The 19,199-nt window shown below is 45.6% G+C and overlaps 1 pseudogene; it reads left to right on the forward strand.

The window, feature by feature from the left end:
* LOC102190108 lies at positions 1,744–17,105 on the forward strand (annotated as a pseudogene).

Here is a 19,199-nt window from a genome sequence, read left to right on the forward strand (position 1 = left end):
CGGGAAGTTCGGTCCTGGGTGGGGAAAGAACACATGGAGGAAGGGAAATAGAGTGGAGAGGGGGATTCTCAGGGGACCAGAACACACATTCCACTTCACACCCTGCCCACTCCCCAGGCTTTGCTTGTGTCATTGCTTAGGACTTGGGGAAATTAGAAAGAGACATATTGTGCTTGAGGAACTGGGGTCGATGCTCACGTCTTCAATCTGTCCCTTGTGCGTTATGACCCATATCAGCTGTGAACAGCCATACTGTGGGGAGGACATGAGACACTGGGGCTTTCAGTCCCCTGTGCTTTGGCTCTGTCCGCTTCTTCAGGTGAATCTTTCCCATGTTCTGTCTCCCTCTTCCCCAGGATAGAAATGATGAGCAAGCTGATAAAAGCCCCTTTTCCGTGAAGGTGTCTGTTGATTGTGGAGTGACTATCAGACTGACCCAATAGTCTGGGTGCCAATTCAGTGGCCTTGGCAAGTTTGGATACAGAAACCAGGTTTTGATCCATCTTGGAAACAAGAATTTCCATGGATTATTTTTTCCCTAAAATTTCATTTGAAAAGTTCACCTACTAGAATGCATGCTAGGGCTTCATGGTTAAACTGAAGGCACTTGATTTTCAAATTATTATTTATGACACACACAAATAGTACTAGTCTCAGCAAACCAAATGAAATCAAATAAAGCATCATTGATTCATTTTATGTCTTGGGGGTGTGTGTTCAGGAGGTTTAGAATCACTCCCATGAATCCACTCCAGAATGTCAAGAGGGCTTGTGAGCCCTGACCCTTGTTGCTGGTCCCACAAGGGGTTCGGGGATGTGGGGCTGCACTGAGGTGGGTTCCACGGCCACCTGTTTGATCTGTGACACAAGGGCTCTAACTCAGACAAGGCCGAACAACAAATGCATTGAAAAAGGAGTGCAGTGCACACCAGCTGAGTCTTCAGGCTGGGCCCTCAGCAGATTTCCAGTTCTCCTCCTTCCAGGCTGCCTTCCTTGGGGGAGGAGCCAGATCTGGTCTGATGGATGTGAGCAGAGGCTGGAACCCATGCCAGAGTGCACAAAGCAGCCACAAAGCAGTCTCCCTCTCCTCCCCTTGGCTGTCCTGGTGGTTTGATGAACAGGTTCAGTGACTCCCCAACCCTAGTACCATCTCCTCCAGGAATCCGATACTTAAGACAGGAGGGGAGGGTTTGTCTGTCCATTCTGGAAGCTCACTCAAGTAGGTGGACAGCAGACAGATAGGGCTGGAAGCAAGGGCGCACAATTAGCCCTCACTCTTGGCGCCTTCCAGTCCCCTGTCTTCTAAGCCTCTCTCTCTCTTCAAAGGACTCTTCCTGGGAGATGAGGGGATGGATGTGGAAAGACCTGTGTCTTGACTGTGGTCCTCCTGAGACTGGGAGATTGCCACCAGGGGCGACTCCCTGATCCTTAGCATATAGTCTTGACAGTTGCTGCCTTGGTATGTGGCCCAGCTGAACCTCCCAGGACCAAAGGTGCAGACATTTTAGTCAATGAGTCTGCCTGACAGGGTGGCCCCTGAAAGACGTTTTGTTGTGGGTTCTGCAGCTCCCAGGTGACTTAGAGTCACTCCAGCCTCCTGTCTCGGGTCTCTCCCGATCTTCCTGTGGTTTTCCCCACTTGGAATGTAGTGTGGAGCTCCTGACAGGTCCCAAAGCCATGCTGTAACTTTCAGGATTCACAGAACAGAGGCAGATGCCCTGAGGGCTGGCACCAATCTGCTGCATGGCCCTGCGGGAATTTGCAGTTGGTGATTTCATGGTCACTGAGAAAAAAATTCTCCAAGTAAGAAACCACAACCTTCTCCCTTAGCAGGGTTAGTGTTTGTATAAAACTTGCATGTCCCCCCAGCTTCCTGACAGTTTCTAGAGCTTCTTCAGCCTGATCCTTTGGGGAGCCCCTGTAGGAGGTTTCCTGCTGGTCACCTAGGAAGCAGGCAATGGCTGGTTTCTGTAGGACCGTCCTTTTCATTATTGCTGCCGTCTGTCACCTGAAGGGCAACCCCTTTTAGGATGACAGTCAGCTCCCTGCAGGAGACAATGACCACTAAAGGCTGAATCTGTCTTCCTCTGTGCTTGTTGGCGGCTGGAGTGAGTTCCAGGGGCATCTGAGCCTTTGTGTCCTTGGGGAAGCCTTTCCTTCCACCCAGGAACTATAGCCTTTCCTGACTCGGAGTTGGAACTGTGATAAACGTGGACAGTGAAGAGATGCCCAGGGCACTGACCCCAGCTCCTCCTGTTCCTGTCCCTCTCATCAGCTCCGCACCCCACATCATTCACACCCACTCCTGGATGGTATTCTCTCCCTCCCAGTGAACCCCTCCATGTGCAGCTGTTCTGGGATCCAATCTCGGGACCTTCCTTCAGTCTCCTGAGTGGTCAGCTCCCTCATCCTCATACAAACCGAACTAATTTCTTTCCCTCATTGTGGTTTACAGATCTCACTGCTTGGAAGAGGTAGCATTCCAGTTAATGTTTTTCAGGTTTCCAATCTGCTTTTTCTCAGTGTCTGACAGGTTAGGATTCTGGGTGTGGTGCTAGGCTGGGTAGGGTCTGAGCACAGAAAGGGAGAGGGCATTGGGTCCAGGCATCCATGTCTGTGAGCAGGACATATTCACAGGTTAAAAGGGGAACAATTTGAAAGTTTGTTGCTGAACCACGAAAGATGCCAGGATTCTTGGCTTCCAGAGGTGAAGAATTCAATCCCGGGCCAGAGACAAGGCTTGACTGCTCAGAGTTTTTGTGTAATAAAGTCTTATTAAAGAATAAAAGAGATACAGAAAGCTTCTGACAAGATATCAGAAGGCGGCAGAAAGGGTGCCCCGCTGCTAGTCTTTAGCTGGATGTTATATAGCTACTTCAGTTCAGTTCAGTTCAGTTGCTCAGTCGTGTCCGACCCTTTGAGACCCCATGAATCTCAGCACGCCAGGCCTCCCTGTCCATCACCATCTCCCGGAGTTCACACAAACTCACATCCATCGAGTCGGTGATGCCATCCAGCCGTCTCACCCTCTGTTGACCCTTCTCTTCCTGCCCTCAATCCCTCCCAGCATCAGAGTCTTTTCCAATGAGTCAAATCTTCACATGAGGTGGCCAAAGTACTGGAGTTTCAGCTTTAGTATCATTCCTTCCAAAGAGCACCCAGGACTGATCTCTTTTAGAATGGACTTGTTGGATCTCCTTGCAGTCCAAGGGACTCTTAAGAGTCTTCTCCAACACCACAGTTCAAAGGCATCAATTCTTAGGCGCTCAGCTTTCTTCACAGTCCAACTCTCACATCCATACATGACCACAGGAAAAACCATAGCCTTGATTAGACAGACCTTTGTTGGCAAACTAACATCTCTGCTTTTGAATATACTATCTAGGTTGGTCATAACTTTCCTTCCAAGGAATAAGCATTTTTAAATTTCATGTCTGCAATCACCATCTGCCATGATTTTGGAGCCCCCCAAAATAAAATCTGACACTGTTTCCACTGTTTCCCCATCTATTTGACGTGAAGTGATGGGACCAGATGCCATGATCTTCGTTTTCTGAATGTTGAGCTTTAAGCCAACTTTTTCGCTCTCCTCTTTCACTTTCATCAAGAGGCTTTTTAGTTCCTCTTCACTTTCTTCCATAAGGGTGGTGTCATCTGCATATCAGAGGTGATTGATATTTCTCCCGGAAATCTTGATTCCAGCTTGTGTGTCTTCCAGTCCAGCATTTCTCATGATGTACTCTGCATAGAAGTTAAATAAGCAGGGTGACAATACACAGCCTTGACATACTCCTTTTCCTATTTGGAACCAGTCTGTTGTTCCATGTCCAGTTCTAACTGTTGCTTCCTGACCTGCATATAGGTTTCTCAAGGGGCAGGTTAGGTGGTCTGGTATGCCCATCTCTTGAAGAATTTTCCACAGTTTATTATGATCCACACAGTCAAAGGCTTTGGCATAGTCAATTAAACAGAAATACATGTTTTTCTGGAACTCTCTTGCTTTTTCCATGATCCAGCAGATGTTGGCAATTTGATCTCTGGTTCCTCTGCCTTTTCTAAAACCAGCATGAACATCAGGAAGTTCACGGTTCACGTATTGCTGAAGCCTGGCTTGGAGAATTTTGAGCATTACTTTACTAGCTTGCGAGATGAGTGCAATTGTGTGGTAGCTTGAGCATTCTTTGGCATTGCCTTTCTTTGGCACTGGAATGAAAACTGACCTTTTCCAGTCCTGTGGCCACTGCTGAGTTTTCCAAATTTTCTGGCATATTGAGCGCAGCACTTTCACAGCATCATCTTTCAGGATTTGAAATACTCAACTGAAATTCCATCACCTCCACTAGCTTTGCTCATAGTGATGCCTTCTAAGCCCCACTTGACTTCACATTCCAAGATGTCTGGCTCTAGGTGAGTGATCACACCATCATGATTATCTGGGTCATGAAGATCTTTTTTGTACAGTTCTTCTGTGTATTCTTGCCACCTCTTCTTAATAGCTTCTGGTTCTGTTAGGTCCATACCATTTCTGTCCTGCATCAAGGCCATCTTTGCATGAAATGTTCCCTTGGTATCTCTAATTTTCTTTTAAAGGATCTCTAGTCTTTCCCATTCTGTTGTTTTCCTCTATTTCTTTGCATTGATCGCTGAAGAAGGCTTTCTTGTCTCTTCTTGCTATTCTTTGGAACTCTGCATTCAGATGCTTATATCTTTCCTTTTCTCCTTTGCTTTTTGCCTCTCTTCTTTTCACAGCTATTTGTAAGGCCTCCCCAGACAGCCATTTTGCTTTTTTGCATTTCTTTTCCATTGGGATGGTCTTGATTCCTGTCTCCTGTACAATGTCATGAACCTCCGTCCACAGTTCATCAGACACTCTATCTATCAGATCTAGTCCCTTAAATCTATTTCTCACTTCCACTGTATAATCATAAGGGATTTGATTTAGGTCATACCTGAATGGTCTGGTGGTTTTCCCTACTTTCTTCAATTTGAATCTGAATTTGGTAATAAGGAGTTCATGATCTGAGCCACAGTCAGCTCCTGGTATTGTTTTTGTTGACTGTATAGAGCTTCTCCATCTTTGGCTGCAAAGAATGTAATCAATCTGATTTCGGTGTTGACCATCTGGTGATGTCCATGTGTAGAGTCTTCTCTTGTGTTGTTGGAAGATGGTGTTTGCTATGACCAGTGTGTTATCTTGGCAAAACTCCATTAGTCTTTGCCCTGCTTCATTCTATATTCCAAGGCCAAATTTGCCTGTTACTCCAGGTGTTTCTTGACTTCCTACTTCTGCATTCCAGTCCCGTATAATGAAAAGGACATCTTTTTTGGGTGTTAATTCTAAAAGGTCTTCTAGGTCTTCATAGAACCATTCAACTTCAGCTTCTATAGCTTTACTGGTTGGGTCATAGACTTGGATTACTGTGATACTGAATGGTTTGCCTTGGAAACAAACAGAGATCATTCTGTCATTTTTGAGATTGCATCCAAGTAGTGCATTTTGGATTCTTTTGTTGACCATGATGGCTACTCCATTTCTTCTGAGGGATTCCTGCCTGCAGTAGTAGATATAATGGTCATCTGAGTTAAATTCACCCATTCCAGTCCATTTTAGTTCTCTGATTCCTAGAATGTTGACATTCACTCTTGTCATTTCCTGTTTGACCACTTCTGATTTGCCTTGATTCATGGACCTAACATTCCAGATTCCTATGCAATATTGCTCTTTACAGCATCGGACCTTGCTTCTATCACCAGTCACATCCACAACTGGGTATTGTTTTTGCTTTGGCTCCATCCCTTCATTCTTTCTGGAGTTATTTCTCCACTGATTTACAGAAGCATATTGGGCACCTACTGACCCGGGGAGTACCTCTTTCAGTATCCTATCATTTTGCCTTTTCATACTGTTCATTGGTCTACTAGCAGTCTGCTGATTAAAGAAAGGAAGTGTCTCAAAACTCAGAGAATGGCACTAGATGAGTCATCCAGGGGCAAAAAATGATTGAGATGAATCTTGAAGAAAGGCAGATCTCCATATAAATATACAGTTTTATTAACATATTTTAGGAGAACAATGTATGAGTATTGTCAATGTACAGCTTGTCAAGTCGGTTCAGAGCCTTTAGGGGGAACCGACTTGGAGACAGAGTTGAGGGTATACATAGTACATTAACATAGCTTACAGGAAACATTTCCATAAGAAAAATGCATTGGTTAGCTCAAGGTTTGAGAAAAGTTATGTTCAGGTGGAACCAGGTGTCATTATGGCAACACAGAATTTTAAGAGAAACCTGTTTTTAAATTTGTATAGAGAAGGGGAAAAAATATAACACTAGTTTGTTTCTCCCTGCCATTGAAGAGAGAGATAAAAAATGTCTGACTCTTGCAGCCTATTTCCTCCTTTTGGAGACCCCTGGCCTTCCAGCCTGTTACCCTCTCAAACTGTTGGAGCAGCTTTCTGTGAGTCCTGCAAACACCCATCCCAGCATCTGGGAGAAGTCTCACCATTGTCTGTGTCCCCTTACTCCCGTTGTGTCCCCTCTCTTTGCTTCAGACACCCCCACTGCTCTTCTAAACACCTTTCTGGTCCAGAGAACCACTGTTAACGGGAGAGAAACTTATTCTCTTTTGCCTTCTCCTTCCAATCCTAGAGAGACTGAGGGGACTTAGACCTTCAGGAGGGAATTCTGTGAGCTGAGCCAGAGGAGGAAAACAGGTCAGAGGCTAAGCCAGCTGCCCATGGTCCCACAGCTAGTTGGCAGCAGAGCTGGGTTTGAAGTCAGGTGACTTGATTTCACTGTGTTCCTTTTATAAGAACGAGGAGATCCAGGTCCCAGAGGTAAATAAAATAAATGTAAAAAGATGGTTGTGATCCATGAAATATGGGATGTAAGGGTTCTATATGTGTGGGTGTAGGGGTGGGGAGGGGAGTTGTGGCTGGAACGAAACAAAGAGGAGTAGGAAAACCACGAAAATGAGATTGGTAAACTACTATCAGCCTTAAAGTTTGTTTTGCAAGTGCAAAGTCATCTGGTAGAAATGGGTCAAGTGTATTTAAAAAATAAAAAATATGTGTTGGGGCCAGAATTTATATTAACAGTAGTCAACAAAGAGAATGAACAGGATAAGCCTGAGGACTCCATGCCAGATGGCCTGGAGCCTGACTGGCCAACCAACATCATATGTGTTCTTAATGCCTCCTGTCTGAACACTAGCCAGATTCTAGTTTCACCCCAGCCTCTGGGTGTCTGACCCCTGCAGAGCCATGCGGCTGAACCTGGTGGTGTTGATGGCTTGTGCTACCTGCCCTGGTACCAGGAGAGGCAGATGGTGAGCCAACTCCACAACAGGTTCGTCTTCATCATGGGCTGTGGCTCAGGCTTTGGGAACCTGCTGGCCAGGCATTGGACCTGCAAGGCTTGAGGGTCCAGGCTCTGTGTCTGATGCAGTCTGGGGTCGAGCAGCTGTGGAACCAGACATCAAACAGGCCAGAGAAGGGGATTCGCCACATCACAAAGACAGAGAGCAATGCTGCAGCAGCCCCGTGGGTGAAGGAGTGTGTGGGGGACAGATGGTTCCTGTCTCTGTGAAGGGGAGACCCCTTGACAGCTCCCGGGAGAAGATTCCATCCTGTTTCTCAGGATGTGAAGTCCTACCTGCCTTCTTCACCTCACTCAGCTGATCAGATGAGCCTCTTCCATCCCTGACCCCCACCTCCTGACCTGGAGGCTCTGTAGTTTGGGGGACAGTTTTCCCTGATGGGAATGTGCCTTGCAGACTTCCTGTCTGATGTCCACTCCTCTCAGCAGAAGGTCTGAGTTTCTTGAAGCTGAGTGAGCAAGGTGATAAGGGTAGAATTCCTGGAGGAGATTCTGGTTGGATGGTGGCTGGAGGCAGGGCTGGAGCTGGGCTGTATTCTCAGCACTTGATTGTGATCTTGCTGGTGACCCATAGTCATCCTACTTGGGGCTCAGTGTCACCCAATTTCAGTGTTGACACTGAGCTCTCAATCCTTCGTTAAAGCAGGGCAGAAAACTACTATGGGGTCACTTTCTCTCTCTTTTTTGTTTTTCTCTTTGTGTGTGTATGTTTGAGTTTCACCACAGTGTTTACGTATCATAAGAGAATAAGAAAGAACTATAATTTCTTTCCTTCTAGAATACATATAAAACATGATTATTGTGTAAAATGGGCAGGGTACACAGATTAAAATGACAGTCACACCAATCATACCACCCAGAGATGAACTGATAACATTTTTCACATCCATGTTACATTTTGCCTATAATGCGTAGTCTAATTTTCCACTGAGAAGGTAAACAACTTTACACATAACAAAAATTCCTTCAAAACCAAATAAATGATGATTAAGAATATTATATACTTTAGAATAGCATTGCTTATTCAGAAGTACATCATGGCATGAATGTAATTGGTTCCCACATGTTATTTACTGTATTCAACATAAATGATGTCTTGGTAAACTTCTTTCTAACCACTTACCTACACTCTAATCACATGTATTAATTTGATCATTGGTCAAATATAGTGGGAGGATATACATTCCTCCAAGTGCAGTGTTGGAACTGAGCAGCAGATGAACTAATCTGTATGTTAATAATTCCAACAGCTCATACCCAGCTCCCATGACTCTGCTCATGGCTCTGAATTCTGTTAGTTCAGTTCAGTTCAGTTCAGTCCCTCAGTCGTGTCCGATTCTTTGCGACCCCATGAATCTCAGCACGCCAGGCCTCCCTGTCCATCACCATCTCCCGGAGTTCACTCAGACTCATGTCTATTGAGTCCATGATGCCATCCAGCCATCTCATCCTCGGTTGTCCCCTTCTCCTCCTGCCCCCAATCCCTCCCCACCATCAGAGTCTTTTCCAATGAGTCAACTCTTCGCATGAGGTGGCCAAAGTACTGGAGCTTCAGCTTTAGCATCATTCCTTCCAAAGAGCACCCAGGACTGATCTCCTTCAGAATGGACTGGTTGGATCTCCGTGCAGTCCAAGGGACTCTCAAGAGTCTTCTCCAACACCACAGTTCAAAAGCATCAGTTCTTAGGTGCTCAGCCTTCTTCACAGTCCAACTCTCACATCCATACATGACTACTGGAAAAACCATAGCCTTGACTAGACGGACCTTAGTTGGCAAAGTAATGTCTCTGCTTCTGAATATACTATCTAGGTTGGTCATAACTTTTCTTCCAAGGAGTAAGTGTCTTTTAATTTCATGGCTGCAGTCACCATCTGCAGTGATTTTGGAGCCCGAAAAAATAAAGTCTGACACTGTTTCTACTGTTTCCCCATCTATTTCCCATGAAGTGATGGGACCAGATGCCATGATCTTTGTTTTCTGAATGTTGAGCTTTAAGCCAACTTTTTCACTCCCCTCTTTCACTTTCATCAAGAGGCTTTTTAGTTCCTCTTCACTTTCTGCCATAAGGATGGTGTCATCTGCATATCTGAGGTTATTGATATTTCTCCCGGCAATCTTGATTCCAGCTTGTGTGTCTTCCAGTCCAGCGTTTCTCATGATGTACTCTGCATATAAGTTAAATAAGCAGGGTGACAATACACAGCCTTGACATACTCCTTTTCCTATTTGGAACCAGTCTGTTGTTCCATGTCCAGTTCTAACTGTTGCTTCCTGACCTGCATACAGATTTCCTAAGAGGCAGGTTAGGTGGTCTGGTATTCCCATCTCTTGAAGAATTTTCCACAGTTTATTGTGATCCACACAGTCAAAGGCTTTGGCATAGTCAATAAAGCAGAAATAGATGTTTTTCTGGAACTCTCTTGCTTTTTCCATGATCCAGCAGATGTTGGCAATTTGATCTCTGGTTCCTCTGCCTTTTCTAAAACCAGCTTGAACATCAGGAAGTTCATGGTTCACGTATTGCTGAAGCCTGGCTTGGAGAATTTTGAGCATTACTTTACTAGCATGTGAGATGACTGCAATTGTGCAGTAGTTTGAGCATTCTTTGGCATTGGCTTTCTTTGGGATTGGAATGAAAACTGACCTTTTCCAGTCCTGTGGCCACTGCTGAGTTTTCCAAATTTTCTGGCATATTGAGCGCAGCACTTTCACAGCATCATCTTTCAGGATTTGAAACAGCTCAACTGGAATTCCATCACCTCCACTAGCTTTGTTCGTAGTGATGCTTTCTAAGGCCCACTTGACTTCACATTCAAGATGTCTGGCTCTAGATTAGTGATCACATCATCATGATTATCCGGGTTGTGAAGATCTTTTTTGTACGGTTCTTCTGTGTATTCTTGCCACCTCTTCTTGATATCTTTTGCTTCTGTTAGGTAGCTGTGAAGAGAAGAGAGGAAAAAAGCAAAGGAGAAATGGGAAGATATAAGCATCTGAATGCAGAGTTCCAAAGAATAGCAAGAAGAGATAAGAAAGCCTTCTTCAGCGATCAATGCAAATAAAGAGGAAAACAACAGAATGGGAAAGACTAGAGATCTCTTCAAGAAAATTAGAGATACCAAGGGAACATTTCAAGCGTGTGGTAGTGAGAAGGAAAAAAGAGGAATGAGTTTTTCTCTTTTCCATTCCTGAGAACAGGCCTCAACATTCCTAGCTTTCTTTTCTTTTCTTTTTTCTAAGACTTGTGTCTGTAACTAAGTTTGCTTTTTGCTCCCTAACACATTAGAAGCTACAATTCACATTTTCTTCTTTGACTCTATGCTAAATATATCCCCTATCAGGTGTTTACCCTTATAACATCCTTCCCCTTGTAGTTCCATGGCAGGAAGAAGACCACAGAGCCACCAAATTGCCACACTCAAATACTGGGTTACTGACACTGGTGGTGGTGGTTTAGTTGCTAAGTCGTGTCCGACTCTTGTGACCCCATGGACTGTAGCCCGCCAGTCTCCTCTGTCCATGGGATTTTCCAGGCAAGAATACTGGAGTGGATTGCCATTTCCTTCTCCAGGGGATCTTCCTGACCCAGGAATCGAACCTGGGTCCCTTGCATTGCAGGCAGACTCTTACCGACTGAGCTATGAGGGAAGCCCGTTACTGACACTAGTTTATGACTGTCTTTGAAATAATGCAAGAGGAAGAGACCAAGATCCTATCACCTTTGTTCCTCATCACTGACTCCTGACTGTGAGCCCTTGCGTTATGTAAGCCCCCACACTCCTCATGGAATGGGGGTGGGAAGGGCACAGTTCTTGAGACATGAGCCTACTGTGTTCCCCTCTCCACTGGCCGAGAGTAAAAGCCACCTTTCTATTTCCTCCAAACTCTGTCCATATTTTTCACTGGGCTTCTGTGGACAGAGAAGGCCAAGATTTTGGCTGGCCACAAGAGGATGCTTTGGGGTTAGAGTCAGTAATACTCACTGAAGAGGGTGAACAGGAAAATCTTGAAAACTCCTTGCCAGAGAGCCTGGAAGCTGGTTGGCCAAACATAATCATGAGTGTTCTTAATTCCTCTTGTCTGATCACTAGTCAGTCAATTTCACTGCAGCCTGTGTGTGTCTGTCCCCTGGAAAGCCTTGTGGCTAGACCCAGTGGTCCTCGTGGGCCTGTACTACCTCCTCCTGGCACCAGGAGGTGGTGACCACCTCCAGGACAAGTTCATCTTCACCACGGGCTGTGACTCAGGCTTCGAGAAACTGCTGGGCGGGCAGCTTGATATATTACAGAAACCAGCACAATATTATTCTTCAATTAAAACTTTAAAAGAAAAAAAAAATAGGGCAAAAGAAAAACCCTTAGGATTGTGTCTTTGATTCCTGCAGGGTAGTTTCCTTCAAGCTGGTGAACCGTTTCCGAGGAGATGGGCTAGAGTGATCTCTTATATGAGTGGGAAGACAGTTGGGGTTTTCTGGGGTAGAGGGTGAACTCTGAGTTCTGTGAGTGATGGGTAAAGAGAGGGAGCCCAACCTCCCCTCCAAATACCCCATGTAATTCCCCAGATTCCTGCAGGGACATGACTCAGTATTGATGGGGTGTTTCAAGCCCAGGCTCTAGAGGTCAATATCGGGCCTGTCCACAATTTCCCCCAAAACGAGGATTTCAAGTCTGATTTATCCACAAAATCTGCATCCATACTATAGTCGTATTTGTTTTTGTCTTTTATCCAATGTCTCTTTTTTTGTCTCTCTTGCCCTCATTCTCTGACTGTCTCTCTCTCTTTCCCTCTCTTTCCCTTATATTAGCTGTTAACCACTCAGTCCTGAAGGTGTCAGAAAATCTGAGCAGCTAGGGCATATTTCTCATGTCTGCAAAGACAACAGGGACTGTGAAAGACACAACTGCACCCTCTGAGTTAGAGACTATAGACACACAAGTTGTCCTCAAGCTCCATACTTCCCTTCATCAGCTCTGGGGTGCTAGTTCCTTGTCACCAGGCAGTAGGCGTGGTGTGAAGACTTGAGTCAAGAGGGAGCACACCTTCTGTCCTCCCACTGCTCACAGGGTCTGGACTCTGCAAACCCCCAGGAGCGTGTTGGTCTCTGCTCCAGCCCCTCCCCTGCAGCCTCTCTCCTAAAGTCCTTCCGGGTCGGAGGGTGAATGGCACCATGGCTCAGTCCTCTCTCCTGGGCCCAGCTCAGTGTTGCCCTCTCGTCCTCTCTCTTCCCAGGACTCTGGGGTCTGGGGAATAATGCCGGCATTTGCGTTGGCACCCAACGAGTGGCTGACCAAACAGGACTTTGTGAAGGTTCTGGATGTGAACCTGCTGGGGGTGATTGATGTGACCCTGAGTCTGCTGCCCCTGGTGCGAAAGGCAAGGGGCCATGTGGTCAACATCTCCAGTGTCTTGGGCCAGGTGTCCCTCCATGCTGGAAGCTACTGCATATCCAAGAAAGGCGTGGAGGCCTTCTCAGACTCCCTCAGGTAATGGTCTGTGGTGGATGCCCTTCTTCTCTTCTGCTTCTGTGCTCTGAGCCCGGGGGTAGAGGGTTGGGGTCGGGAAGTGGGGTGGAGGTTCTGCAGATTTTCATCACAGACCTAATGGCTCTTCCTTCCAGGTCCCTCTCCCTTACTCTGTGTATGTCTTTTACTGGGAAGCTGGGAAGCACCTTCCTATGTTTCACATACCCAGTTGTTCCTAGACCTGTAGAGTTTGATTCAACTTATTCCTGCCTTATAGGAGGGCCCATGGTCAGAAATTATTGGAGGCACAATAATGGATAGATTTGACTGTGCAGGCCTTCCATGTACTCATCCTTAAGAGACTGTGTTGTAAATGCATTGACATCTATTAGAAATGGGTTAAGTGCACCAAAAAGCACACATTGGGGTTAGAGTCAGTCACCCTCTTCTCACTGAAGAGGGTGAACAGGACAATCTTGAGAACTCCATGCCAGAGGGCCTGGATCCTGGTTTGCAAACAATTATCCTGTGTGTGCTTGATTTGTCCTGTTTGATCACGAATCACTTTATTTCATGCCAGTCTGTGTGTGTCTGTCCCGTAAAAGGCCATGTGGCTGTACCTGGCAGTCCTCTTGGGCCTGTACTACCTCCTGCACTGATACCAGGAGAGGCAGGTGGTAAGCCACCTTCAGGACAATTTCGTCTTCATCACAGGCTGTGACTCGGGCTTCGGGAAGCTGCTGGCCAGGCAGCTGGACCTGGGAGGCTTGAGGGTCCTGGCTGTGTGTCTGACAGAGCAGGGGCCTGAGCAGCTGAGGAACCAGACGTCAGACAGGCTACAGACAGTGATCCTGGATGTCACCAAGACGTCCAGAGAGCATCACTGGAGCCACCGAGTGGGTGAAGGGAGGATGTGGGGGACAGAGGTACCACCCAGATTTCTTGTTTATTTCTTCTCTGTTTGTGAGAGGACACTGGTTGTCAGCTCCTCGGGGAGCATTCTAAGGTTTTTCCATGACTTGAAGTCGCACCTGCCTTCTTCACCTAACCCAGGTGACCAGCCAAAGCTCTTCCACCCCCACCCCCGACCCACCTCCTGACCTTGAGGCACTGTAGTTTTGGGGAGAGATTTCCCTGATAAGACTGCATCTTTGCAAATTACCTGTCTGGTATGCCCTCCTATCTCAGCAGAGAGTCTGGGTTTCTTGCTGTTGTGTGAGCAGGGTAATTGGAGCGGAATTTCTGGAGGAGGGGTGGAGAGGGGGCCTCTGGCTGGAAGGCTGCATGGGTGGCTGGGGACAGGGCTGCAGCTGGGCTGTGTTTTCAGTATCTGAACATGGTCTTGTTGGTAACCTATAGCCAGACTACTTGAGGTTAAATATCACCCATTTTTGGTGCTGACGCTGAACTCTCAAGAGTTGTCTAAGGAAGGCCTGAAAACTACTCTGGGGTCACATTCTCTTTTTTCTTAATTTTTATTTTTTCTCTATGTGTGATGTGTCTCTTTGTGGTACTATAGTTGTGCCTGTGTTTTATGGGAGAAGGAAAGAACTCTAATTTATCTAAATATAGATTTAAAACATGATACTGTGGACAGTGGGAAAAGTATTTGGATAAAAACCAAATCACCCCAAATCCTACCACCCACAGATAAGTGCTGATAACATTTTGACATACATGATATTACAATTTGGACATAGTCTGTAATTTTCCAGTGAAAGAAGGTGAACAATTTTATAGGTAACAAAAATGTGTTCAAAAACATAATAAATAATGATTGAGAATATTGTATTCTTTAGAATAGCTCTACTTCATAAACAGTACCTCATCATATGAATGTAATTGGTTCCCATCTTTTATTCATTGCATTGAACATAAACGATGTCTAGGTAAACTTCTTTCTACCCAATTCCCTAGGCTCTAATCACGTATATTAATTTGATCATTGGTCAAATAATGAGGAATATACATTTCTACAAAGGCAGGCTTGTGGTGCTAAGCAGTGGAGGGACTAATTCTGTGTGTTCATTCTGACACCCTGTTCCCAACTGCCCTGACTCCACTTTTCTGCCCTGAGTTCTGTTAGTTGATAAGGCTTAAAGTTCTTGATGTGTCTTTGTGTCTCACAGATAGGTTTCCATGAAGCTGGGCGACCTGTGATCCAAGGGGACTGGGGCCAGAGTGGCCTCTCTTGTGAAGGAGAGGGTAGATTTTCCTAGGAAGAGGTGAAACTCCTATTGGGGGAATCATGGCTTCTCTTGAAAGCCTACCCACTGAATTTCCAAATTTTTGTGGGAATATAGCTCAATATTGATGCAGGTACTTCAAGGCCAGGCCCTACAGGTCAATACCATGCCTCTCAACAAGTTCCCCCAAGCCTGAAATCTCAGATCTCTATTACTCAACCAATTTGCCCCTAACCTTCACTCTGGCTTCCCTCATATCTCAGTTGGTAAAGAATCTGCCTGCAATGCAGGACACCCCAGTTTGATACCTGGGTTTGGAAGATCCACTGGAGAAGGGGTCATGACCTCCTTATTGCCAAATTTAGACTTAAATTGAAGGAAGTAAGGAAAACCACTAGTCCATTCAGGTATGACCTAGATCAAGTCCCTTATGATTATACAGTAGAAGTGAGAAATAGATTTAAGGGATTAGATCTGATAGACAGAGTGTCTGATGAACTATGGAGAGTGGTTCATGACATTGTACAGGAGACAGGGATCAAGATCATGCCCAAGCAAAAGAAATGGAAAAAAGCAAAATGGCTGTCTGAGGAGGCCTTACAAATAGCTGTGAAAAGAAGAGAAGCAAAAGGAAAGATATACCCATTTGAATGCAGAGTTCCAAAGAATAGCAAGGAGAGATAAGAAAGCCTTCCTCAGCAATCAGTGCAAAGAAGTAGGAAAACAATAGAATGGGAAAGAATAGAGATCTCTTCAAGAAAATTAGAGATACCAAGGGAAAATTTCATGCAAAAATGGGCTCAATAAAGGACAGAAATGGTATGGACCTAAGAGAAGCAGAAGATATTAAGAAGAGGTAGCAAGAATACACAGAGAAACTATAGAAAAGGGACCGTATGACCCAGATGATCACAATGGTGTAATCACTCACCTAGAGGCAGACATCCTGGAATGTGAAGTCAAGTGGGTCTTAGGAAGCACCACTACGAACAAAGCAGGTGGAGGTGATGGAATTCCAGTTGAGTATTTCAAATCCTAAAAGAGGATGCTGTGAAAGTGCTGCACTCAATATGCCAGCAAATGTGGAAAACTCAGCAGTGGCCACAGGACTGGAAAATGTCAGTTTTCATTCTAATCCCAAAGAAAGGCAATGCCAAAGAATGCTCCTGCTACCGCACAATTGCACTCATCTCACACGCTAGTAAAGTAATGTTCAAAATTCTCTGAGCCAGGCTTCAGCAATACGTGAACTGTGAACTTCCTGATGTTCAAGCTGGTTTGAGAAAAGGCAGAGGAACCAGAGATCAAATTGCCAACATCCACTGGATCATGGAAAAAGCAAGAGAGTTCCAGAAAAACAACTATTTCTGCTTTATTGACTATGTCAAAGCCTCTGGCTGTGTGGACCACAAAAAACTGTGAAAAATTCTGAAAGAGATGGGAATACCCGACCACCTGATCTGCCTCTTGAGAAATCTTTATGCAGGTCAAGAAACAAATTAGAACTGGACACTGAACAACCAAATTGGGAAAGGAGTTCATCAAGGCTGTATATTGTCACCCTGGTTATTTAACTTATATGCAGAGTACATCATGAGAAATGCTGGGCTGGAGGAAGCACAAGCTGGAATCAAGATGGCTGGGAGAAATATCAATAACTTCAGATATACAGATGACACCACCCTTATGGCAGAAAGTGAAGAAGAACTAAAGAGCCTCTTGATGAAAGTGAAAGAGGAGAGTGAAAAAGTTGGCTTAAATCTCCACATTATTCTTAAAAACATTGCTCCATAAGTTGATCCCTAAGTCAGAATGGACAGAGGTCGAAATTTATCTGGATTCTTTCTCCTTCTGGACAGTTATGAAATCAGTTGACTTGTTGGAGACAACCTGCTGCCAGGATCTGTCCTTGGTGACAGAGTGCATGGAGCACACCCTGACCGCCTGCCACCCCCGCACCCAATATTCACCTGGCTGGGATGCCAAGTTCATCTACCTCCCCATGAGCTACCTGCCCAGCTTCCTGGTGGATCTCATGATGTACTGGAGTAACCCCCAGCCTGCTAAGACCCTGTAACCCAAGACTGGGGTGCATTGTAGGGGGGAGTTGCATACAGAGTGGGGAGAGGATGAGTCGGGGGAGAGAAATAAGAGTGGAGAGTGGAGTTCTCATGTCACCAGAATGCCCATTATGCCCCACACCCACCTCCTCCCCAAGCTTCTCTTAGGACATTACTGAGGACTCAGGGGTAGTAGGGAGTAACATGTTTTGTAGTGAGATCAATAGCTCTCATCTGTTTCTGTTCCTTCATCAGCCTCTCAAGGCTCTGAGCCTTATGGCCTTCCTGCCACCCTGAGGAATCTGCATTGTCTAGAGGATGTGCATAGCTGGGAGGGTCCTGGCCTCCCCATCTTCTGGCCCTGTCCACCTCTTCCAGGTGTGCCTTGGCCCTGGCCAGTCTCCCTGTCCCACTGAATGGAAATGGACGTGGGAGATAAAGGCCTCTCTCCCCTAAAGATACTTGTAGTCAGGAGCTGAGGTGCACATCCAGCCAACTTTGGCTGGAAAGTGGTGTCTTCAGTGGAGGTCCTGACAGAGAACACAGAAATTAATTCTTGTTTTTTCTTGAAATCATGAATTTCCATTATTTTTCCTTAAAATAAAAATTGAGACGTTTACTCAGTCCCAGTGATTGTGACCACAGCCTTGGGCATCAGTGGGTGTGTGTCTATGAGATGAAGACTCAGGTGACCTCACGGACATGTAGTGGTGAGTGGGGTGACCTGAGGAGGATTTGAAGAAAGAAGTGAGGTCATCCCTTCATCCACAGAAGAGAGGGGCTTATGTGTCTTTCTGGGGCTTATTGTATGAACAGGGGTCCCAGGGTTAACATAAGGATGGACAAATGAGAGGTCTGTAAGGGAGAGGCAGGGCCCAAACCCTTCCCTGGGGACATGTAACCTCTCTGTCACCAGAACCCTCCCTGCGGTCCTCCTTCCATCCCTTCCTATAGAATCACTGCCCTCCATCTTTTGCCACCTGCCAGGTCCCCCAGCCCAGATCCCCTTCTCCCACCCTCCAGTGGAGGAGCGTGGGAATCACTTCTGCAGCCTGGTCTTATGTCTTCTGCTAACACTTACTTAGCACATACTGTGATCAGGGTAGGAATTCCCCTGATGACCCAGTGCTTCCAGAGACTCTGACTCTCTGTGTGTCCTCTCTTCCCATGATGGTCTGACTATGGACTCAGTGGAGAAGGCATTTGTACAGTCGTACAGATTTCTGGGCTGAGGGCAAATTGGAGTGGGAGGGACTTCTCCAAGAGTCAACTAAAACACTGTTTTTATCTCTTTTTATTTAAAATTGAGATTATGGAGTGCTTACAGGAATCTTATGTTATAGAACTGTTGTAGCCAAACGTTCCAGGAAACAAACTCACTCAGAAGGACAATGAAGATAGTGGAGTGCAGTCTATTACACCAGCGGGCCCAAGGCAGAGTCTCCTCTTAGCCAAGGACCCTGACCAGTTTTGTGAAAACCTTATATACCCTAAGTGTATATGAACAAACCCACCTCCCCAAATTCCCTGACAATCAAAGATAACCTGTGATTCATATGCCTGAAGCCTAGGTAGTTAACAGTGGACAATTATCAATAGGCCTGTGGTCATACCCAGTAAGCATAATAGAATGTATGATTCTATTTGGTTACGCAGATAATTAAGGTATTCTTTTAAGTGATGGAGAGCTCTGGGACTCTTCCTTCCGGGGGCCTGGTTTTCCAGTTGGTATGTTGTTTCCATAGATACTGGGCATATAGCTCAAAGTCCACAGTCTGGCCCAAGATGGAGTCCTGCTTTCAAGATAGAGCCTGTTCTGTTTCCTCCTTCATTCCCCCCTGTTGATGCTCCCTGGCTCTCCGACCACCAATTTGGGAGAATGACACCAAACTTTGGATTACAAAGTTCATAATACATTGTAAAGTACAGGGTCCACAAAGCAGAACTATCAAAGCAACTATAGCAATGTTCTACCAATCACCCTTCACCCAAGATAGGACCGAAGTCCAGAAAGGAATGTTCCCATTTAACATTGCTTTTGGCTGGTTTTTCATGTCATCTAAAGCAGCTGATACACTGCCAGATAAATCAGGAATATATACACAACATTC

This window comes from Capra hircus, chromosome 5 (assembly GCF_001704415.2).
Source record: "Capra hircus breed San Clemente chromosome 5, ASM170441v1, whole genome shotgun sequence".
NCBI lineage: Eukaryota > Metazoa > Chordata > Mammalia > Artiodactyla > Bovidae > Capra > Capra hircus.